The 27,317-nt window shown below is 33.6% G+C and overlaps 1 pseudogene; it reads left to right on the forward strand.

Annotated features, from left to right (window-relative positions):
* The first annotated feature begins 3,691 nt into the window (after positions 1-3,691).
* The window catches only part of LOC149578696 (coronatine-insensitive protein homolog 1a pseudogene), a 31,093-nt pseudogene continuing 7,467 nt past the window's right edge, over positions 3,692-27,317 (forward strand).

Consider the following 27,317-nt stretch of genomic DNA (forward strand, 5'->3'; position numbering starts at 1 on the left):
AAGTTTGGTAGCATTTTATTTTTTTTAATACATGAAAGTTAAACAATCTACATCATGCACACAATAGCGAAAGCAATAACAAACATTCAACCGAAAGTAAACATAAATATACATAATAGGTTACATTCTTCTAGGATCCCTTAATAGTGAATCACATCAAAATTAACTAATATTGATTCTATCTAATTCCATATAACATCACATCCTCATGAAGTAATAATGATAAATCCAATGTTCTTAAACAATGTACTTATGTTCCAAATGTCCCATAGTAAATTACATTTTAGAATGCTCAATCATCCACTGTACATGTCACAGGGTATGAAAGACATAAAAGAATATACATATGTGAAAATAAAGTACATCATCATCCTATTCTAATCCATGATGTAAGTGCAATAAAGTAAATGAAACCAAATATTATACATAATACATCATCATAGAAGATATAAACATCCATCGTAAGAGATAGCCATAAATCATAAACACAACACATAATTATCTAAGTGCATGGTTCCTCCCAAACATAAATATCATCATTAGACCATCATGGGCCCTAGCCATCCCTCCATGCATAATATTCCAAATCACCAAACAGATCATCAGTATTATCATAGTAGGAATGTCACTCCTAAAATATACTAGATCATATGCAAAAAGAAATCTAATCATGAAAAACAAAGCATAAGATAATATCATCTAACATTTTCTAATCATCAATATAAGGATATGTGTCCACCATCCTAATCCATGAATAGAATGAAGATAGATGCCAAAAAAGAAAGCATCAGCCACGGTGTCTCAGACGGATCTCAAATGGTAAGAGTGAAAATGCATTACCACCCAACTATGTGGAACCTAAATGGCCCATTCCCAGTGCCCTAAGGAGATAATCTCAAGTACCAAATAGGTTATCAATCACATAGAACAAAGACTCTCTAAGTCTAGGAATCCTAAAAGTATACTAACTCAAAGGTTTCAACATAAATCGACATCTAATCCCAAAAGCACAACAAAGACATGTAGGAAACCTACTATGCAAGTGGGAAAGTGTCATCACATAGATCATGCTAGAGTTACCCTAGTAGTCTCTCAATAGACCTCAACCCCTTAGTGATCCCTATGTGACCACTAGTATCCTCTCATACTGATGAGGTATACTACGAAATGCAAGGTCGCAACCAAGCATTCTCTCTACTCCCATCCTAGTCTATACTAGCACTCGAGACATGGGGGGGAAAAAATAATTATCTTATTAGGTTCATTTAAGTCAGTATTAGGTGTAATATTTTCACTTATTAAACAACTTACAATGAGTTACCCTAGTAGCCACTTAGGGCCCCATCCGCCATTGCAAGCCACTTTCCGACACTACAAGTAGATAACCTACCCTAAGCTCATGGAATCATAAATCACAAAATCACCATAGTCTCATACAAGTGACTGGAAAAAAAAAACTAAAAGATAATCCACAATAAGAGTATCAAATCTCCATGAGCAACTGAAAAGAATCCATAGATAATCATGAACACAATAGTTCTCTATTGGCAACTGAAGGTATCATTGACAATCACTATTTTCATTTGGTTCTCAACAAGCAACCAAAAAGTATCTCAAAGTAATATTGATCGAAGACTCCAAACTGGTCGAGTCAAAACATGTCACAACAAGATTAGATAATCAATTCAATCCCATCAAGGTGACTAGAAAGTAATCCAAATAGTTGATCAATACTCATAAATGGTTACATATGTCAAGGCTTACGCAAGAAGACTGGAAACAATATCAATTAGTAAACCACACACACACCATAGAGCATGTCATCACATAACCATGGTTGGATTTTTAAAAAGATCAAGATCAAAAGACATCATCATGACATCACAATCATAACCCCTGAGCCTCTGGTAGACATCCTATAACTGGTCAACCAACTAGTCAACCCAAACCCAAAACAAGAAGCATAGAGAAAGCACAAAATACAAGCACATGTTTGGGTTCACTAAAATTGTATAGTTGAATTAAGTGTGGGGGTTGCAATTTTTGTTTTCAAATTTAGATATTGAGTGGAGAAATTTGTACTTTTTTACCTAACCCATGTATATGTTTGGTAGATAAAAGTATTTTCCCCATAACCCATTAAATCAATATTTTAAGATGTTTTTATGAGTATATTATATATACAATATTTGAAAAAGACCCCCATCGTGTTCCAATAGGACACATAAAAAAATTCAATGTAAACAAATACAATTCATCCTCATTTATCTATCCTTCATTTAAATTCGATTAAATTAGATTTATATTATTAAACTAAAATATTATAAAATGATTAATTATTAAAAGAAATAATCTATTAATAAAATTTTATTTATAATAAATATATTAATTAATATTATATAATAATTAATATTTAATAATATATAGTTATTAATATTTAATAATTTTAATAACAATATAATATTAAAATCGAAATATTAATATACACATATATCAATTTTTTTAAAAAAAACATAATATCAATCGAAGTACGCAGTACTGGGAGTCGCAGGCACTACGCTGATAGTAGGTATAGAGTACCCCTGTCGTTGCAGTCCTCGTGACAGGAAGACTCTGCCACCCGCAGGGGTAAGGGTATGATTCGTGCCCCCCCTCAATTCAATTAATTTTTAAATGTTTTTCCACTATGACATTTTAATAAGTAGCGTTTTAATAAATAAATATATGTATATATATATATTTATATGTATGTATGTATACATATATATATATATATATATATATATATATATATATATATATATATATATATATATAAAGAAAACATATATATAATTTTTAAACAAAAAGAGATTTCCAATTCTATGAGTTAAGAATTTTCCTTATAATGATCATTCTCTAGATCTAACTATTAATCCTTCTAATAGGTTTGTCCATAAGCATCTAAAACCCTAGTCCCATAGATTCCTCAGATCTACGCATGTGGGATTTTCTCATATAGAAATTTAACTACCCATGACAAGAATACATACAATCAAGATATTCTACACATGAAATCCTTATAAAGCATTCAAAAGACATGAAAAAGATAGGAAGTGCAAGAAGCAAAATATCATATGCAAAAATTACGAGTGTCTACTTGGACATTGATGCTAAATCACTTCTCCTCAGAAACTACAGAACAAGCTCCTTCCTTCTCCAACATTCTCGGGTCCTCCAAACATGCTCCTTGAGCTTCTAGGAGTGCCTAAATATAAAGAACTCTTATGAAGCACCTAGAATATCTCTAGAAACAACTAGAAGATGAGATAAGCGTTGACAGCTAAGCACGAGTTTTTTTCCAACCTTCTAGATGAGTCACAAGGTTGTAGACACCATGTGCTTAATTTGTGTGCTAACTCCTGTGTTGTAGACATACGTGCATAACAAAGGTGCACTTACTCCTAGGTAGACTTATAACTTTTATTTTAATTCTTTTATTATTTCTATTATTATTATTAATTTTAATTTCTTTTATTTAATTCTTTTACTCAATTAATTTCCCATTTAATTAATTAAAATCAAAATATCAAAATATCATCACATTATATTTAATAATTTTAATAACAATATAATATTAAAATTGAAATATTAATATACACATATATCAATTAAAAAAAAAACAAAATATAATATCAACCCGCGGTGCGCAATGCCTACCATCGCAGGCACTGCGCTGACAGTGGGTACAGAGTACCCTTGTCATTGCAGTCCTTGTGACAACAGGTCTCTGCCACCCACAGGGGTAAGGGTATGATTTGTGCCCCCCCTCAATTCAATTTTTTTTTTTTATAATAATGTTTTTAAAAAAATGTTTTTTTCTTCCAATACGCACATCAAAACAATTTCATTTCTAAACATTTTTCCACTGTGACATTTTAATAATCAACGTTTTAATAAATAAATAAATAAATATGTATATATATATATGTATATGTATATATGTATATCTATATATATATGTATGTATATATATATATACATACATATATATATACATGCATACATATATATATGTATGCATGTATATATGTATGTATGTATGTATATATATACATGGAGATTGTTAATAAGCACTACAACATTTTTTTTTTAATAAACATTTATATATATATGTATGTATGTATGTATGTATGTAGATTTGTGAATATATAGATGTATATTTTTAAAATAATACATATACATAATTTTTAAACAAAAAGGGCTTTCCAATTCTATGAGTTAAGAATTTTTCTTATAATGATCGTTCTCTAGATCTACCTATTAATCCTTCTGATAGGTTTGTCCATAAGCATCTGAAACCCTAGTCCCATATATTCCTTAGATCTACGCATGTGGTATTTTCTCATATAGAAATTTAACTACCCATGACATGAATACATACAACCAAGATATTCTACGCATGAAATCCTCAGAAAGCATTTAGAAGACATGAAAAAGACAGGAAGTGCAAGAAGCAAAATATTATATGCAAAAATCACGAGTGTCTACCTGGACACTGATGCTAAATCACTTCTCCTCAGAAAATATAGAGCAAGCTCCTTCCTTCTCCAACATTCTTGAGTCCTCCAAACATGCTCTCCAAGCTTCTAGGAGTGCCTGAATATAAAGAACTCTCAGGAAGCACCTAGAATGTCTCTAGAAACAACTAGAAGATGAGATAAGCATTGACAACTAAGCACGAGTTTTTTCCAACCTTCTAGATAAGTCACAAGGTTGTAGACACCATGTGCTTAATTTGTGCACTAACTCCTATGTTGTAGACATACATGCATAACAAAGGTGTGCTTACTCTTATGTAGACTTATAACTTTTATTTTAATTCTTTTATTATTTCTATTATTATTATTTATTTATTATTTTATTATTTTTAATTTTAATTTCTTTTATTTAATTTTTTTACTCAATTAATTTCCTATTTAATTAATTAAAATCAAAATATCAAAATATCATCACATTATATCAATTTTTTCAAAATAATTAAATTAATAATTAAATCTTTTAATTTTAGACTTAATTAATAGAAAATTCACCAAAGACCTCCAAAATAAAATATGAAAACCCATCATAGAACAATCCATACAAAATCAGTCTAAGGAGTTAAATCATGAACTACATCATCTAACACATTCGGTAGGTAAAACATCTTAGATACTTGTCCTACCTCTCTAGGATAAATGGTTTAAGTGTTTAGAATTTGGACTTGAGAATTTATCTCCCCTCTCTTACCATTGAGATAGTGCGATAGGGTACACTCATCCTGGAAATTTAGGGAAGTTGATGCCAAGTACCTACAACCTACATAAAATCCATGCATGTACATACTATATATATATATATGCTAAGCTAAACAAGCAATGGCAGGAAGTGGTGCATCATGTAGATCCCGACTAGCAAGTGACTACGAATCCCTTCCTTAACCACATCTGAAACACCATACAATAAGAGAACAAACACACACACCATACACATGCAAGTATGGGGCAAGTATCCATAAGAAAACACATGTGATAATAAACCATCTAGCTAATCATCATCAATAACTAGAAATAATGTAATAATCATCATCCATATATGAAATGTAGAGTCTAAGTAATCTCATCACATATCAACTGAATCCATAGCATAATATCTGATAGTCTCAAAACATTGCTACTAACCATCAACATAAAACTAGTCTAATAGAGTTCAACCATGAAAGCAACAATATACCTAGAAAAATGTGAACGAGGGTAGACACTATAGTTTTTGTATTCATGTCCAGTCTAGAACATCAACCAAAGCTTAAGAGGAGTGTAGCTTCTCCCTTGTTACTTCCTTGGTTAACATATCTACTAGATTGTTATTTGTATGTATCTTCTCCAACTTTAACTATCCATCCTCCAAAACTGATCGAATGAAATGGTACCACAACTATATGTGTTTGGTCTTTGAATGCAGAGCTGAATGGCACTATAGCTATCTGTGAACAAATAATTATACTTCTGAGGATGTCCCAATTCTTGCAAGAAGAATTAAAGCCATATCATCTCCTAGACTATCTCTGTAGTAGCTAAATACTCTACCTTTGTAGTGGATAAAGCATTAACCTTTTGTAATCTAGAAATCCAGCTCACGACTGCCCCACCAATAGTAAAGATGTAACCTGGAGTACTCTACCTGGTATCAATATCCCCTGCCAAATCTGAGTCAACATAGCCCTGTAAATCAGTACTAGAGCCCCCGAAGTGTAAACACTTATTGGATTTTCCTCTCAAATATTTGAGAATCCATTAGAGTGCATTCCAATGCTCAATTCTTGGATGACTCATATGCCTACTAACAACTCCATTGCATGTGCAATATATGGCCCAGTACATACCATAGCATACATCAAGCTTCCTATAGCTGAAGCATAGGGTATCTTGGACATCTTATCCTCCTCTTCTTGTGTCTTGGGACGCATCTACTTATTCAATTTCAAATGACTAGATAAAGGTGTACTGACAGCTTTAACATTTTCCATAGAAAAACATTACAACACCTTCTCAACATAATTAGCCTGAGATAGTGTCAATGTTCTATTTTTCCTATCTCTGCAAATCTTCATACCAAGGATTTACTTTGCTGTCCCAAAATCCTTCATAGCAAATGCATGTGCTAATTGGCATTTTATCCCCTTAATATGATCCATGTTAGATCTAGCTACAAGCATATCATCAACATATAAACATAAAATAATGTAGCTATCATCATCCAACCTTTTAAAATAAACACAATGATTTGAATTACACCTACTATAACCATGCTCATGCATAAAATTGTCAAATTTCAGATACCATTGCCAAGGTGCTTGGTTCAAGCCATATAAACTTTTCTTCAATTTGCACACTAAGTTCTCCTTACAGTTGACTGCAAATCCCTGTGGCTGAGCCATATATATCTCTTCATACAAATCACCATGAAGGAAGGCTATTTTAACACCAAGCTACTCTAAATGCAAATCTTCAGTAGCCAAATAGTATGGATAGAAGTCATCTTAACAACAGGAGAAAATATGTCATCAAAATAAATTCCCTTTTTCTATGCAAATCCTTTTACAACTAACTTGGCTTTACATCTTTTCTTACCTCCATCCTCTTCTTGTAACCTATAAACCCACTTATTTTATAAAGCCTTTTTACCTGCATGTAACTTGCACAAATTCTATGTCTTATTCTTCAACAAAGATTCCATTTCATCTTTCATTGCAGACTCCCACTATATCTTAGTATCGACCTGCGTAGCTTCATCATAACTTTCAGGTTCATTAGCATTAGTAAGTAAAATAGAATAAAAAGAGGGAGAAAATCTTTGTGGAGGTCTAATTTTCCTTGTTGACCATCTAACGTTCACCAGTGTGTGTGGTATTTGTTGTTGTAGTTATTGCATTTCATGAGGAATGGCTAGAACATTAGCTTTTGAAGTATCATCCAACACTACATAATCATCTTCTTTCTTCTCATGCTGCTGCAATAGATCTTTGTACAACACTTTGTCATTGAATATGACATCCCTATTTCTTACAATTTTATGATTTTCAAAATCTCAAAGCCTATAACCAAACTCATTAATACCATATCCAACAAATACACATTTCTTTGACTTAACTACTAGCTTAATTCTATTTTCAGAATCTATATGAGAAAATGCTTCACAACTGAAGGTTTTGAGAAAATAATAACTCACCTTCTTATTAGTCCATGCTTTCTCTAGAATACCACAACCAAAAGGAGTAGAGGGACCTCTATTAATAAAATATATAGCAGTATTGATAGCCTCTACTCACATGTGTAAGGGCAACCCAAGATGCAACCTCATGCTCCTTGCACGTTTCATTATAGTCCTGTTCATGTGTTTAGCCACTCCATTTTCCTATGGAGTCCTCAGAACAATTTTCTATCTATGAATACCATTAGTGGAGCAATAATCTTCAAATTCATGACTGCAATACTCACCACCATTATCAGATCTAAGACATTTTAATTTTTTATCTGTCTCATTTTCAACCAAGCATTTCCATTTCTTAAAAGTTTGAAATACATCAAATTTATGTCTAAGGAAATAAACCCATACTTTTCTAGTTGCATCATCAATAAATGTAAAATAGCAATGAGAGCCACCAAGGGAAGATACCTGAGTTGCTCCCCATACATCGGTATGCACAAGCTCTAATTTCTCCCTTCTATTTTCCTTCCCAGTCTTTGCAAAACTCACTCTCTTTTGATTTCCATACAAATTTTATAGAAATTCATATTAACACATTTTAGACTTCGTAAAACTTTCTTTGAATGAAGTACTTTCATACCTTTGTCACTCATGTGCCCAAGTTTGTTGTGCCACAGTGCTGTATCAGAATCTACAATAGCTATTTGTTCTCCCTACTCAACTGTAGCAATTGTTCCTGAACATTCATTTTTTTCTAAAACAATTAAAGTAGAAGGAATAATATGACTTATACAAAGATATAAGCTTCCTACTTTCACACCTTTTGCTACTACAAGGGAACCTTTTGAAACCTTCCAATTTTTATCATTAAAACTAACTACACAAACCTCATCTCTAAGTTGCCCTATTGAAATTAAATTCATACTCAGCCTTGGAACATGTCTTACCTCATGTAGTTGCCAATGATTCACATTCTACAACTTAATCTTAATTTTTCCCTTTCCAACAATCTGACAAGATTCATTATCCCCCAAACAAATAAGTGCAAAATCCCCTTGGACATAAACAATGAAATAACCTCTATGAGGTGTAGCATGAAATGAAGAAACAGAATCTAAAGCCCATGAATCATCAACACTTTCTAAAGATAGAAGCAAAACATCCTCTTTAAATTTTTTACTTAACACATTTTCCTCCTTGTCTCCATCTGATTTATCTCCTTTTTTCTTTTGATTCCACCAATCATTCTTTTTGTGCCTTGGTTTCACATAGTACTAGCAATTGTTTAGTCCTCTTGATTGAGACCTCCTCCCCTTTGACTTTCCTCTTGATTTGTCATGATTTCAAGAATTACTTCCTCTCTTAGTCATTCTACCCCTACTTTGTGCATTCAAAGCACTTCTTGATGTAGATCCACCTAAGGTTTTCCTACAAGTTTCCTCACTCAAAATAACACCGATCACATTATCATATTTTAGGGTACTAGATCTAGGAATAGAATTACTCACAACCATTACCAAATCATTCCAGCTTTCAAGCAAAGAACACAAAATCAAGAGAGCCCTAATTTCTTCTTTAAAATTGATACCCATAGAAGATAACTGACTAGTAATAGTATTAAACTAATTTAAATGATTTGTAATAGATCCATCCTCTGCCATTGTCATATTAAATAAATGCTTCATGAGAAATACTTTGTTTGAAGTGAAGGGCTTTTCATATAGTATTGCTATGGTTTTCATCAATTCTTTTGTCATCTTTTCTTTTGTAATATTAAATGCCACCTATGGTGCCAGGCATAATCAAATGCTTCCAAGTGTCTTTCTATTTAAAGATCCCATTCATCATTTGACATAGATCCCTGATTCTTGGATTTTCCTTCCAATAGCTTCCATAAATCCTTTTGATAAAGATATTTTTCCATTTGCATCTTCCATAACTAGAAGTTCTACCAATTAAACCTATCAACCCTTAACTTACCCTCATTTGCAATTGCTCCCACTCAACTGTGAGACTTTTTTGTAGAGGATAACTAAAAAATAACTAGGCTCTGATACCACTTGTTAGGATTAAACCACAAACATAAATAATAATTACATCCAAATATAAGCAATAAGAAAAATAAAAGATCACATGAAAAAGAACACAAGGCACCAAGATTTAACATGGTTCACCCAATCCCTACACTATGTCCACCAACCATCAAGTCCAATAATTTTATGATCTAATGATTACAGCCTGATTATAATTTGTAATCCCTTACAACTCAATACTGCTTCAAGAACCAATTTTTTATCACACCTTATGAAACAATCCCTAACCCTAAGCCCTTTTATACAAGTATTTTAACTACTTTATGGTTATAATTAATAATTACATGTTGGCCCAAAATCTTGATAAAATAGGGTCCAAATTTTTTTTTGGGGGGCGATGCCCCAAACCCCAAAGAATTTATGAAGTATTTACAGTACTTTCCTAATCAGTCACCGCAATCTAATAATCTCCCACTTGGGGACTGGTCAAGCTCCACACTAAACAACAATCTTCCTTTAACCTTGCTACTAAAAGTACTAAACGATGTGTCTATACCAACTTGATCTTTCTATTATTTTTCTATCAGATACCATAGAAAAATTTTATGCTAACATCAATGAAAAATGTAGTCATGAAAGTAACATATCATCATGATAATGATCTAATCCTATTCCTACATTATCCCCCATAGGAAATTCATCAACATTCATACTACCAAAAATCTCCCCCTAAGGCATTCATGGCAACATAGATGAAAAACATCTAGTTCCAAGAATACCAACTACCAAAGACTATTATCCTTTCTTTTCAAATCCTTTTCATGAATCATTCTACCAAACTATTTTATTCTCCCTTTAGTGTACTCAAATTTTTTTTATGTCCTACTTCTCCTCCACTAACATCAATGTCAAAGCTTTCAACAACCATCAAACTCTATAATAAATGCTTTTTTCTAGCTCAAATGTCCAAACACACTATTCAAAAACAACATACAACAAGAGTCCTTGATGACTCTATCCATACTCTGATGTAGGAAGGGGCATAACCCCTAGCATACCTTGCAAATACTCTAGAGTCTCTATGGGAAGAGGCTAAGTGAATATATATACAATCTACTCTTTAGCATTCACATACTTCAATTTAATTTCCTTTTCTACAAATTTCTCTCCCAACATGTGATACTTGATAGAAATGTGCTTTTTCTTAGAATGCAAAACTATATTCTTAGACATATTTATTGTTCTTACATTGTCACAATGTATGACAATAGGTTCAATAATTTCTATCCTTATATTTTCCAACATCTAATTCATCCAAACAACTTGATTAAAATTGTTTTCTACTACAACATATTCTTCTTCCACTATACTTTGTGAGGTATAATCCTACTTTTGGCTTAGCCAAGAAACTAATCTTCCTCAAAGAAAGAAGGCTCCACTACTGTGTTCCTTTTAGGTATCTAAATATCCTTTTGATAGCTGCATAATATGATTCTCTAGGGTCATCTTGAAATCTTGCAACAATTCCAGTTGCATTTTCTATATCTGGCCTTGTGTGACTTAGATATTGTAAACCTCCAATCATAAATCTATACTTTTTCTTCTCAAGAATAGGTGTCTCATCCTTTGCAGATAACTTATGTCTAGTTACCATAGGTGTTCCAACAAGTTTACATGTTTCCAAACTAAACCTTTTCAGTAAATCCTTCAAATACTTAGTCTAAAAAATAAAGATTTCTTCTTTATCCTACACAATCTATAATTCTAAAAAATATTTCATTTCTCTTCTTAGACTCATCTCAAATTCCTTCTACATTTCTTCTACAAACTCATCACTTTAATCATCAATTCCTCCAAATATGAAATCATCAAAAAATATTACCAAGACCATTAATCCATCATCAATTTCATTCAAATAGAGATTACTAACTACCATAACTTTGCTATATCCAAGCTTTGTTAAATGCTTGTCCAACATTGCATACCAAGTTCTAGGCTCTTGCTTCAAGCCATACAATGTTTTCTAAAAAATGCATACTATGTGCTTACCATCTCTTAAAGGACAACCTTCAAGTTGTTCAATGTATTCCTCTTCTTCAAGTTATCCATTCAGAAATGTTGAATTGACATCCATCTGATATACTTTGAATTTTGTATATGATGCATATGCTAAGAATAATCCTACTACTTATATTCTTTCTAAAGGAGCATAGGTCTCATCATAGTCTATACCTTCTTATTGTGAGTAAACTTTACATACCAATCCTTCTTTTTTCCTTACAACTTCACCTTGCTCATTCATCTTGTATTTGAATACCCATTTAGTTCATATCACATTCTTGTCTGCTGGTTTAGGGATCAATTCTTATTCTTTACTATCTAATCCCATTCCTCTTTCATAGCTTGCTTCCAATAGTCATCTCAACATGCTTTATCTATACTCTTAGATTCAATTTGAGATATTAAAAATAGTTCTTCATTGATTATGCTTCTTGTCATCACATCTTTATCTCTTCTTTTGATGATCTACTTAGATGGATGATTCTTTGTGATATTCTTACCCAAAGTAGGAGTTGTTATCTTAACTCTTGGCTTTGGTGAAGGTTCTGAGATTTGTTCTTTCCTTATGTCTCCTTCATTCTATAAATCATTGTTAGTCTCAATGAATACTTCATCATTCCTTTGTTTAGTAACAACATCATCATCTAAATTGTAATCAACTATTCTTTCTTATATCCTAAATTTATCATCAACTCTCACATTTACACTTTCCATAATAGTTACCAAAGCTATCTCTTCTATTACTTCCTCTTCATTAACCAATCTAGGATCATTATCACAATAATTAAAAAATCTTTCCATACTTTCTTTAAATTCTTCAACTTGATCAGAAAGTAAACTCTTTCTTGTTTTTCTTATTCTCTTGGGACATCTAGGCAAAATTGACTAAACTCTTTCTATGCCCAACAAAAAATTTTTTTCATACCTTTTGGCTCTCTTTTTGTAAGTAGATCAATACATCCCTTTATCTTTATGTTTTCTTCTTCAGATCTAGACTTATCCTTACTTGTGCTTCTAGTCTTTTGAATGCAACAAAAGGATTCTAGATCTAAAAACTCAATTCTCTATTGTTTATATAGATTTGATAGCTCACCAACAATTTCCACCATATGGGTGTCAAAATATCCTCTGTTAGATGTAGGACTATCTTTGGTGAACATGATTTCCATGGATCTCACAATAATTAAAAAATTTATTAACCTTAAGCAATCTTATCCATTTAATCAAAGTAAATAGAAACCAAAATAAGATGCACATAAATAGTCACACCAGATATGTTAACTAGTGAAACCCTTGATTAGAGGGAAAACCTCGATGGGAATGATGCCCATAGGATGATGTACTAATATAAGTATTCCTTTTTAGAGGATGAACCCTATTAGGAATCTATTGTAACATTTAGTACATAAGGGTATGTATAAGGAGACTTTGAGTCCCTGTTAGGAGATTCCAACCTTGTTAGTAGTTGAAGAAGACAAAAGGACCCCCTATCCAAACAACTTCTTAGGAAAGACCAGTGAACTCACTTTCCATCTGATATCTCAACTATTCCTTGCACAATAAGTGTGTGTACTTCACTATAACTTCTTCCCTCTATGATATCAACTAGAAAAACCACTAAGAGACCTTGTAGACCAAGCCTTGAACCTTGGATCCAAGTAAAACCTCGACAATTAAGTTTCCTTCACTTCCACTCTGCTCAGCTCAAGTTTTCATTTCACTCTTCATGTTGCTTAAAATTATCTCATATGTCATATCTAATATAAAGGAAAATTTCCTTCCTTTATACTGAATCTATAAAAAAATTCCATGAGTTCATTGTTTCACCTTCTTTATTAATTATTATAGTACCACAATAAGAACACATTACACTTAGCAATAACATTAATCTTTCACCTTGTAGCTTGAATAAATTTTCATACATGTAACATTATGATGAACAAGATTAACCATGTCATCACCAAAATATCTTCTTTGCATCTTTAAATTTGGCTTCTTAGAATAAAAAATGTGCTAAGATATATAATAAGTTTATCAGAACTTACCTCTATAAACTCTATCTCTGAATTGTCTTCACCGAAACTTGCATAACTTCTTCGAGTATTAATATCTTATGCTTCCAAGGTTATCTTCATATAATAGAAACATAATATAATCTTCCTTTAACCTCATTAATAAAAGTACTCAATGATCTGTCCATACAAACGTGATCTTTCTACTATTCTTTTGTCAGATACCACAAAATAATCCTATGTTGACATCAATCACAAAGATAGTCATGAATGTAACATATCATCATGATAATGATCTAATCATGTTTCTAAAATACTCCCCCATAGGAATATCATCATCATTCATGCTTCTAAAAAGGATCAGGGTGATCCTACATCTCCCCATCACCCATTGCGTGCTCAATCTATTGAGCTAGTTTTTCCTCTATACATCGCCTCTGCACATCTTCGCAGATGGCATCCAACGTACCCATCTCACCACATGGACATCTATGTCCTCTAACATTGTTTCCATAATCTAGATCCAATCCCATCTACCAAGGAGGAATAGAGACCTATCATGTCCTTTTTTTGACTCCATGTTATTATGGCTACTATTGTGGTGATGGCTATGGTGCTTGTAGTGGCTGCACTAGCACTATCATCCTTACTAGGTCTATAAAATAAGGAAAAGGACAAATTGTAAAATGTGCTTACTATGCTAGATGCATCCCCCCTTTTGAAACTCCTACCTTATAGTCCCACTACATCATATCAATAGAATACACATTGATCATGGATCTACCCTAATCTAGTTTGACAGACCACCCATGCTCCATGTCTAACACAAAGTGACTATATGTGCAATACTCTTATGAAATATCCTATGGTCAACCATACTATTTCCACATGCGAGTGTGAATCTCTTGATCATCTATACTGAGTGACCAATCAGTTGTTAATACGTGTGCATTGTCCCATGCTTGTGTCTCTCTTGATGGCATCCATACCACTACTACTAGGGCATCCAATATACCTCTCCACAACTTAGTCTTACCTAGAGTTGTCTGGGTCATCTATCCATGATACCTACATATGTATATCTTATGATCCTACCTCCCATTAGCACAAATCAACCTTGTGATGGGAAAGTGTTCCCATGCCCACACCTGAAGGACATAGACCCCTATGACTATGCTCTTCTTTTCATAGTATACAATCACATGCATGTCATGGTACATGTGTGCCAACATGCACTAACCCCATCCAAACTATATTACCTCATCTAAAATTTGTTGCAACATCTATCCCCATCTACACTCGTGTCTGTGCTGGCCTTTATCATTCATCAAAAAGAAATTGATGAATACTCTGAGTACCACTGACAACATATGGGTGGGGCCATATGAATACACTAGCTCATCCCATGATAATATCCTCCTAAAAGACAACCCTTACTACCACTATATGTGGTTGTGGTTGTGTATCATACACTACTCATGGCCCATGAAATGGTATCCGTAGAATCTGAAATACATCCTCTAGCATGATGGTCATCTATTCCTGGGGCAAGTAAAAGATGTTCATCTTCAGATGGAAATGCTCAATTAGTGTCATCAATAAATAATTATTCACCACTAATGTGAGAATATGAAAAAGATGTGAAAGGCTAAGGGAGTCAATGTGTGCTAGCTCTACAGCATCCAAATGACAAATTAATGCTATATAAGGGGAATAGTGCGATTTGAAAGCAACATCAGGAAACATAGCCTACCAACATGAAAACAACATGAGCATGATCAATATTAGACATGAAAAAATGATAAAAGAAAGTGCAAAAGAAACAACAAAAAAAAAAAAAAAAATTAGAAATTTTTTTTGCAAACAACACCAGTTTTTTGTGCCAAATTTTATTTTCTTGCATGAGATTACACTTTTTTGTGTGAGGAATCAAATCTTCACACGAGATCAATCAATACACTTAGTAAAAAATAAGTAAATTTAGGGTCTCTCATTTGAGAGATGGGTATCTCCCGTTTGAGGAAACCTAAAAAATTTGGCAAAGAAGTACCATTTTGGTACTTCCTCACATGAAATACATTTGAGGATAATGCAAAGAATGAAGTCCTCATGCAAAATAGTATAGTAGTAAAATTCAAAAATGCTAAAAAAATGTGCTAGAAATGACTAAAAAGTGCAAAAATTTGAAAAGAAAAGTAGGTAATTGGTGACTCAATGGAGGCTCATACTTCTTTAGCCAGCCTTATTGCCTAAAACACTTGAATCAATGAAAATGAATGGGAACCACCATTTTCTCTTTAGAGCTCCTTCTTCACAAAAGAGAAAATGCACAAATGAATTGAAAAAGACCTTTTGGGCCCTTATATAGGTTTTGACCTAATTTTTCAAAGTTCTCTAATTGACATGAAAATCACCTCTTAGTTAGTTTAGCTACTCTAAACTCATTTTTAGGATTGAATTCGAAAGCTAACACACTTAAACAACTCAAAATTACATTTTTAAATTTTTGGACTAATGCAGTCGGATGCTTGTGTAGTCCAATTTGCTAATACTTTCTAAATCTTGGAATATTCTCAAATCATATTTCTTTAAAATTTTCCAATTTTTTTTTAAAAGTCAAGTTTGGTCAACTTTGGTCAACCAAAATTAAATTTGGTCAAATGGACCTCAAAATCACTCAAATTGACTTCAAATTTCCTTTAGATCCTTCTAATCTCTTCTATTATTTTTTGAACCTAAAATTTTTTCAGTATCTTTCAATCTACTACTTTGGTGTGTCATCTTTCAATTTTTCTCCTGAAGGAGGCAAGATTATTACATCATTGAATCTTTTTTGAAACCAATTTCAACTCAATTTGAATTTTATGTCATCATCACTTAAAGCATCTTGCTCCCCTCTATCTGACATCATATTTCACCTATCTTATATATTTATAAGCTGATCAATCTTATAATAGTTCTTGTTAGATTTTGATGGATAGTCTAACCCTAACTATTGAGGATCAAGCCTCATCTTGGAGATGAGTCTATAACTCATGATTGGATCTTGTTATCTTTTATGGACCAATATTCAGGTGTTCTATCTGAAATCTAGAGAATTAAGCTCTATTTTGGAGATAATTTTAACTACTTTTCAAGATTAAGCTCCATTTTGAAGATAATCCAAATTTTTGTTGAGAATTGAACCCTATTCTGGGGATAATTCTTAGTTATTTCTTTTAACCACTATTTAATGGATAGGTATCAAGATATTCTAAACTTGAATCTTAGGGATTAAACCTCATTTTGGGGATGATTCTATAAATCATGATTAATCTTGTCAGCTTCTAATGGATAGGTATCAAGAAATCTAACCCTGACTCCATAGAATCAAGTCTCGTTCTAGGAAAAATTCTATGAACTTTGATAATCTTTGTTCTTTTATATCAATATCTAGGTGTTCTATCTATGTTGTACGAGAACCTACTCTAAACTCATCAAACAATATACTGAATAGTCCTAAGCATTCTACTTAGTTTAGAAGTTTTATTTAGGCACGTAGACCTAGTTGTAAGGCCTAGTTCCAAGATTGGCATAAATATAAGCCCCTGGCTAACTAGGGTCAAAATGGTCTATGGTGCTAAAAATCATAGGATCTTATGCTTTTTCATGTTTTTAAGATTTAGATCCATGTTGGATCATTGGCATAGTGTTAGGACCAAGTTTGGCCATTAGATTAGAAATTTTTCAAGTTTTGCAAAAGTTTCTCTAAAAGTTATCATACAAATTTTGGGCAACTTTTGAGAAATTAGCTTCAAAATTTTCAGTCATATGTGTGCACCAATGCTTGAAACAATCAAAGGTGGGAAGAAGACTAAGTTTGCATGAACAAAGGAAGCCAATGATGCATTCCTACACTTGAAGAATAGAGTCTCCCAATACCCTATATTGGTCCTCCCTAATTTTAACTAATTCTTCACTATGGAAACAAAAGCAAGCAATTTTTTATAGGTGCAATCCTAAGCCAAGAAGGAAAACTAGTTGATTACTTCTCAAAGACATTAAATGAGGGTAGAAGAAAGTACTCTACATATGACCTAGAGCTCTATGCCATGGTCCAATTCCTCAAGAAATGGAGGCACTGTTTGATTCCAAAATAATTTTTAGTCTACATGGACAATCATTCATTAAGCTTCCTCAATTCACAAGAAAAACTGTCAGTCAAGCATCTGAAAAGGGTAGAGCAATTGTAGGCCTATACATTTGACATTAAGCATAAAAAGGGTGTAGAAAAAAAAGTTGTTGATGCCCTTAGTAGGAGGATTGGTCTTATTGAAAAAGTTAAACTAAGAAGTGTGGGAATTGACTCCATCAAGAACTTGTACCCAGATGACCCTAATTTTGCAAAATTATATCAAATTTGAGCAAAAATAAAGGACAGATATCACAATAATTTTTCTAAATATCTTATTCAAAATAAGATTCTATTCAAGAAAGAAAAATTATGCATGCCAAAGTGTTCATAATTAGAGAAAACCATTGCTCTAGCTTAGGAGGTCACTTTTGCATTGACAAGACAACAAACATGGTGAAGAAAAATTATTGTTGGCCTGATTTGAGCAATGCAGTTAAGAAGTTTATTGAATGTTGTACTATTTTCCAATAAGATAAAGGGATAAAAACAAATCAGGTCTCTACCAACCCTTACCAATCACTTCAAGACTTTGGGAGTCCATATCAATGGATTTTTTGATGAGATTACCTAAAACCAAGCAGGGATGTGATATTGTGTTTTTCATAGTGGATAGATTCACCAAAATGGCCAACTTTGTGTCATGCAAGAGCATAAATGATGCATCTCATATAGCCAATATCTTCTTCAAAGAAGTAGTTAAAATTCATGGCACTCGTCACACAATTGTGCTAGATAGAGATTTAAAGTTCCAAGGGCACTTTTGGAGGACACTATTTAAGAAGTTGGATACAAACCTCACCAATAGCTCTACCTATCACCCACAAATAGATGGTCAAGCTGAGGTAGTAAATAGGTCCCTAGGCAATCTTTGGAGATACCTAACTAAGAAATACTCACAAAGTTGGGATACAATCCTACCCCAAGCAGAGTTTTCCTTGAATGACTCTATAAATAGATCAAAAAGTAAAAATTCATTCCAAGCAATATATGGTTTACAACCCAAGGGACGATTGGATCTGATGGAACTCCCCTTTATTTCTAAAATCAATTCTAAAGGCCAAGAATTGGAAGAACTCATTAAAAAGGTACAACAACAAGTGAAGGAAACTTTACAAAGGTCTAGTTTGAAGTACAAGGAAAATGCTGACAAGGTCCACTTTAAAGTGGGAGATCAAGTTTGGGCCTTCATAAGAAAGGAGAGGCTACCTAAGGGTAGATACTCCAAAATATAAATGAAGAAAGTAGGCCCTTGCTACATACTCAAAAAAAGAGGTGACAATGCCTATGAAATCTCCCTTCCTCCAACTTTGCAGATCTTCCCCATATTTAATGTGGTAGACCTCAAACCATATAAAGTTCCAATAGGTTCATCAAATTATAAAGGTGAAGACACTAGAGATGAAGACAATGTTACCAATATTCTATAAAGAAAACTAGTGGAGTTAGAAGAAATATTAGACACAAAGATATTAAGGTAGAATAGAACTATGAAGCACATGAAACACTTATTTAAATGGAAGGGTCTCCCCAACATAGATGCTACTTGGCTAATAGAAGACCAAATCAAAAAACATCACACTTCATTAGGTTTTCTACCCTTAATTAGGGACTTGAGTTATAAAACTCAAGGGGAGTATGGTGCAGGAGCACCTACTCTAAACTCATCAAACAATGTACCTAAGAGTCCTAAACATTCTACTTAGTTTAGAAGTTCTAATTAGACACATAAACCTAGTTGTAAGACCTAGTCCTAAGATTGGCATGATTATTAGCCCCTACCTAACTAGGGTCAAAATGGTCTATGGGCCTAAAAATCATAGGATATTAGGATTTGTCATGTTTTTAAGATTTAGATCCATGTTAAATCATTAGCATAGTGCTAGGACCAAGTTTTTTCTTTAGATTATTAGTTTTGCAAATTTTGCAAAAGTTGTCATACAATTTTTGAGCAACTTTTTTAAAAGTTGTCAAAAACTTATAATCACACCTTCCAAATGGATAGATAGTTCAAATAGGTCATACGACCATTGGTAGTTCCCTACATAAGCCCTCATAGGTGGGTGGTAGGGAGTCAATGTGATTTGGGTAAATATCAATAAAGATAAATAGCATTTCTCTGCAGATTTTGTGTTTCAAGCTTCTATATGGATAGGTATGGATTTAAGTGCATGAACTAGTGATTCAAAAAGTTTAATCCTTGAGTCTTCTTCCTTTTGTAATTGGCCTCATTTATTGATCTAATCTAGTTTGGAAGATATCCAATTTTTACTCACAACACCTAGAATTAAGGCTCAAAACTAGGGTTTCTCATAAGACCTGATTGTTTAGGCACATTCCACCATGGGAAATTGAAGCCTCTTGGTGGAATAAAAGATTTATTAATGAAATTTCATATTTTTTTTATGTTGGGAGTGTGAAAATATAGAGCGCTCAATGTACATCGATCAACAACTAGGACAATCACCCTTAGAACTTGGTTGGGGATTCCTCAATGCCCAAAAAATTTGATTTTAGGTTATTTAACATCTACTCACATGCCTCCATTCTTAGTTTTTATTTTGGCATAATAGAATGAGGACTTGAAGTGTATTTGGAGCCCTAATTAAGCCTATTAGCCTGGTCTAATATTGCAAAAACTACAACTTATTTGCATTTCCACCCCTTGGTGTTTAGACATGTTTTGTAAACCCTAAAAGGGTATCAAGATCCCTAACCAAATCATCACCTTAGTTGGTAACATTTAGATTTTTGATCAAATTTCACTCTAGGAAGGGTTACAAGCCAAATCCATAGGGTGTGAAGCATTTTGATATTATGGGTTGGTTTTGAATGAAATAACCATTGAATTCTTAAGAACAAGACCTAAATAGGCTAGAGTAGTGATTGTAGGCCACCACTAGTCCTAGTATCTACCTTATAGGAGTTGATCCCTCTTTTTTTGAAGATAGCTCTTAGTGCATTTTGTGTGTTTTGGTGCTTAGGACCTTAGCAAGCCTAGTAATTAGGTTTCCTTGCATAGTATGGTTATGATAACCTTCTCCAAGTCATTTTACTATACTTGTGATAGGTATTTAGCACTTGGACCCTTCACCTTAGGTGTTAAGGAATTGGAAACTTACCATTTCTCCCTATTTGAAGGCTTTCATTGATCACTACTGCATCAAGTGGTATCAAATCCATCCTCCTCTTCTTCACTCCCTCCTTCATCTTTCAACCCATCTTCTATATCTTTGTCATCAAGCTTATTCTAAAGCTCTTGAAGCCTCTTAGTTAAGGCCTTATTTGCAGCCTTTCATTATCTCACTATGTTAGGTTGCTAACTTCTTGGTCTAAGAGCAATTAGTAAAATCATTCTAGTTAGGAGGCAATAGATTAGTTTGTTAGCTTATTTTGGATGAACAATCCCATGTTCATTCTAGGATAACTCTTCATATAATGATCATGTTGAAGTGTGGTTGATTACAATAGGCCATAATTAACACTTATAGACCCAACCTTTGCATTTGATTTTGTGATAGGTATTTTCTAAAGAGTTGACTTGTGGTTTATTTTGTCATTAAATGTGAGGGTTTAATTAGTTAGTATTTGTAATAGGATGACTTGGGGTTATGCATGTACTTAAAGGGATTTAGAGTAGATGTTAATGAAGAAGGTAGAAGGATGTAATATAGGAAGAGAAAAATTAAAATTGGATTGTGAAGTTTATCTTTGTGGATCAAATTTGAATCGTAATGTTGGTTGTAACCTAGAAGGCCTTACAGGCATGTATTTGAAATTCTGATGAATCTAAAATGTGTTTGTTCCTTTGTCTCCTCTGGTTGCTATTGTTTTGTGTTTTTTCCACGTTGTTTACTTTTGTAGGTGGTTTGGATAGATGAGTGTACCTTTGGCCCTATTTATCTCATCCCTCACCATTTCATTAACTACACTTGAATTGATCATCAATTCTCTATCCATATGACCTCATTCATTATCCATAACTCTGCTAGTCTTCACACAAATATCATTATGTTAACATCAATGACAAACATAGTCATAAATGAAAAATGTCAATCATGCTAACAATCTCCCGTGTTCTCTATAAATTGGTAGGATACTCCCCCAAATGAATACCATCATCATTTATGATAACACTATCCCCCTTTGGCCTTGATATAAACATAGATGAAAAATATCTAAGGTCCAATAATATGAAAACAATACTCTATTGTCATTCCTATTTTTATTTCCTTGTCAGATTCTCTTCATCAATCAAATATGAACTCTTCTAGAATATTTTTTAGTCTATATCTCTTCTTTAGATTGACATCATTAGTAGTTCACACTCTAACTCCTAGGAACTGTTGGTTTTTTTCAACTATTGAATAACAAAGTCTCAATACCAAGATAATATTGCTCACACATCTAAGGATTAGCTACGTCCTATTAACAATTATGTGTGCATATTATTTGGAACCAACTTCAACAAAGCCTGAACTCGCTTTCTACTCTTTAGGTTCTACAAGACTAAGGTGTGTATACCTAAGGGATAATTTAGCATGGATGCTGATGCATGAGAGTTATATTAGTTTCATTCTGATTCTCCTCTCATACCTATAACATATATATATAGTTTATTCACTTCTTGTTAGTTTTAGATGATAGGTATCCCTTATAAGCATATTTTTGTTAGGATAAACTACGGACAGAAATAAAAACTACATGAAAATATAACCAATAACAAAAAATAATAGATCACACAAAAATGAACACAAGGCACCAAGATTTAATGTGGTTCACCCAATCACTGGGCTATGTGCACTAAACAACAAGTCTGATCTTATTACAATCCAATGATTACAAACTGATTACAGTCCTTAATCCCTTACAACTCAGTACCACCACAAGAACCAATTTTGCATCACAACATAATGAAAAATACCTAACCCTAACCCCCTTTATACAAGTATTTTATCCATTTTAGGGTTACAACATGTTGGCCATATTTCAGCCATACTATGTTGGCTACAACATCGACCAATAATTATGAAGTATGTATAATACTTTTCTGATCAGTCTCCATAATCTAACAATCTCGCACTTGGGGACTGATCGGGCTCCACACTAAATAAAAATCTCCCACTTGGAGACTGATCTTGTAGCAATACCACTATGACATGGGGCTCCCACTGGATCAAAATGACCCTAGACGTTGTTTTTCTTTTATTCATGTTCAGTCTAAAAGACCAACCAAAGCTGAAGAGGAGTTTAGCTTCTCCCTTGTTACAACCTTTGTCAACATATCTATTGTATTGTCATTTGTATGGATCTTCTCCAGCTTTAACTGTCCATCCTCCAAAACTAACCGAATGAAATGGTACTGCAACTGTATGTGTTTGGTCTTAGAATGTAGAGCTTAATTCTTTGCAAGATGAATGGCACTCTAACTATTTGTGACCAAATAATTATCCTTCTAAGGATGTCCCAATTCTTCCAAGAAGAATTGAAGCCATATCATCTCCTTGGCTGCCTCTATAGAAGCAACATACTCTGCCTCTATAGTGGTTAGAGCATTAATCTTTTGTAACCTAAAAACCCAGCTCACGGTTGCCCCACTAATAGTAAAGACATAACCTATAGTACTCTGCATGGTATCGATATCCCCAGCCAAATCTGAGTCAACATAGCCTTGTAAATTAGTAGTAGAGACCCCAAAGTGTAAACACTTATTGGATGTTCCTCTCAAATATCTAAGAATCCACTTGACAACATTCCAATGCTCAAATCCTAGATGACTCATATACCTACTAATGACTCCCATTGCATGTGCAATATTTGGCCTAGTACATACCATAGCATACATTAAGCTTCCTCTAGCTGAAGCATAGGGTACCTTGGACATCTTATCCTCCTCTTCCTGTTTCTTAGGGACACATCTCCTTAGTCATTTTCAAATGACTAGGTAAAGGTGTGTTGATAGCTTTAGCATTCTCCATATATGTTGTATTCTTCCTATCTCTGCAAATCTTCATACCAAGGATTTATTTTTCTACCCTCAAATCCTTCATAGCAAATGCATGTGCTAACTGGCATTTTAGCCCCTTAATATGATCCGTGGTAGACCTAGCTACAAGCATATCATCAACATATAAAGATACAATAATGTAGCTATCATCATCCAACCTATTAAAATAAACATAGTAATCTGAATGACACCTATTATATCCATGCTCATGCATAAAACTGTCAAATTTTAGATACCCTTTCTGAGGTGCTTGCTTCAAGCCATATAAACTTTTCTTCAATTTGCACACTAAGTTCTCCTTACCTTTGACCTCAAAACCCTGTGGTTGAGCCATATATATTTCTTCATCCAAACCACCATGAAGAAAGGCTATTTTAACATCCAATTCCTCTAAATGCAAATCTTCAATAGCCACAAGACTTAAAATAGTACGAATAGAAGTTATTTTAACAACAGGCTAAAATATCTCATCAAAATCAATTCCCTTTTTCTGTGGAAATGCTTTTACAACTAACCTAGCCTTAAAAATTTTCTAACCTCCTTCCTCTTCTTTCAAACTGTAAACCCACTTATTCTGTAAATCCTTTTTACCTGCAGGAAACTTGCATAGATCCCATATCTTATTCTTTAGCAAAGAGTCCATTTCATTTTTCATTGCAGACTCCTACTGAATCTTAGTATCCACCTACACAGCTTCATCATAACTTTCAGGTTCACCAGCATCAGTAAGTAAAATAGAATACAAAGAGGGAGAAAATCTTTTTGGAGGACTAATTTCCCTCGTTGACCGTCTAACATTCACTAGTGTGTGTGGTATTTGTTGTTGCAGTTGTTGTACATCATGAGGAATGGCTGGAACATCAGCTTTTGGAGTATCATCCAACACTACATAATCATCTTCTTTCTTCTCATGTTGCTGCAATAGATCTTTGTACAACACTTTTTCATTGAATATGACATCCTGACTTCTAACAGTTTTATGATTTTCAAAATCCCAAAGCCTATAACCAAATTGATTAATGTCATATCCAACAAAGACACATTTCTTTGATTTAGCTTCTTGCTTGGTTCTATTTTTAGAGTCCATATGAGAAAAAGCTTCATAACCGAAGGTCTTGAGAAAAGAATAACTCACCTTTTTACTATTCCATGCTTCCTCTAGAATACCATAGCCCAAAGGAGTAGAGGGACCTCTATTAATCAAATATACTACAGTATTGACAACCTCTACCCACATGTGTAAGGGCAACCTAGCATGCAACCTCATGCTCCTTGTGCGCTCCATTATAGTCCTATTCATGCGTTCAACCACTCCATTTTCTTGTGGGGTCCTTGGAAGAGTTTTTTGTCTACAAATACCATTAGTGGAGCAATAATATTCAAATTCATGACTGTAATACTCGCCACCATTATTAGATCTGAGAAATTTTAATTTCTTACCAGTCTCATTTTCAACCAAGTATTTCCATTTCTTAAAAGTCTGAAATACATCAGATTTCTGTCTATGGAAATAAACCCATACTTTTCTAGTTACGTCATCAATAAATGTAACATAATAATGAGAGCCACCAAGGGAAGATGCCTAAGCTGGTCCCCATACATCTGTATGCACAAGCTCTAATTTCTCCTTTTTGTTTTCCTTCCCAGTCTTTACAAAACTCACTCTCTTTTATTTTCCATACACACAACTTTCATAGAAATCCATATTAACACATTTCAGACCTGCTAAAACTTTCTTTGAATGAAGTAGTTTCATACCTTTCTCACTCATGTGCCCTAGTCTATTGTGCCACAACGCTGTATCAAAATCTACAATAGTTATTTGTTCTCCCTAATTAACTACAACAATTGTTCCTGAATATTCATTTTTCTCTAAAACAATCAAAGTAGAAGGAACAATATGACCTGTACAAAGATATAAGGTGCCTACTTTCACACCTTTTTCTACTACGAGGGAACCTTTTGAAAATTTCCAATTTTTATCATTAAAAGTAACTACACAACCCTCATCACCAAGTTGCCCCACTAAAATTAAATTCCTACTCAGCCTTGTAACATGTCTTACCTCATGTAGTAGCCAATGATTCCCATTCTGCAACTTAATCTTAATTTTTTCTTTTCCAACAATGTGACAAGGTTCATTATCCCCCAAATAAAAAAGCCCAAAATCCCCTTGGACATAATCAATGAAATAACCTCTACGAGGTGTAGCATGAAATGAAGCACCAGAATCTAAAAGCCATGAATCATCAACACTTTCTAAAGACAGAAGCAAAGCATCCTCATCGGATTTGTTACTTACCACATTTTCCTCCTTGTCTCCATCTGATTTATCTCCTTCATTTTTCTTTTGATTCTAGCAATCTTTCTTTTTGTGCCCTGGTTTCCCACAGTACCAGCAATCATTTGGTCCTCTCAATTGAGACCTCTTCCCCTTTGACTTTCCTCTTGATTTCCCATGATTTTCAAAGTTACTTCCTCTCTTAGTCATTCTACACCTGCTTTGTGCATTCAAAGCACTTCTTGATGTAGATCCACCAGAGGATTTCCTATGAGTTTCCTCACTCAAAACAACACCGATCACATCATCATATTTTAGGGTACTAGATCCAAGAATAGAATTACTCACAACCATTACCAAGCCATTCTAGCTTTTAGGCAAAGAACACAAAATCAAGAGAGCCCTAATTTCTTCATCAAAATTGATACCCACAGAAGATAACTGACTAGTAATTGTATTAAACTCATTTAAATGATCTACAATAGATCCACCTTCTTCCATTTTCATATTAAATAAACACTTCATTAGAAATACCTTGTTTGAAGCAGAGGGCTTTTCATACAGTGTCGCTAGGGTTTTCATCAAATCTTCTATCATCTTTGCTTTTGTAATATTAAATGCCATCGATGGTGCCAAGCATAATCAAATGTTTTTGAGTGCCTTTCTATCCAAAAGATCCCATTTAGCTTCTGACATAGTTCCCTGATTCTTGGCTTTGCCTTCCAACGGCTTCCATAAATCCTTCTAATATAGATAGTCTTCCATAATTGGAAGTTCTGCCCATTAAACCTATCAACCCTCAACTTACCCTCATCTACCATTGCTCCCACTCAACTGTGAGACTTTCCTGTAGAGGATAACTGAAAGACAACCTCACTCTAATACCACTTGTTAGGATAAACCATGGACAAAAATAAAAACTACATGCAAATATAACCAATAACAAAAAATAATAGATCACACAAAAATGAACACAAGGCACCAAGATTTAATGTGGTTCACCCAATCCCTGGGCTACATCCACCAA

Source organism: Cupressus sempervirens, chromosome 1 (assembly GCF_028749045.1).
Source record: "Cupressus sempervirens isolate cs-2001-9-10 chromosome 1, ASM2874904v1, whole genome shotgun sequence".
NCBI classification, from domain to species: Eukaryota; Viridiplantae; Streptophyta; class Pinopsida; order Cupressales; family Cupressaceae; genus Cupressus; species Cupressus sempervirens.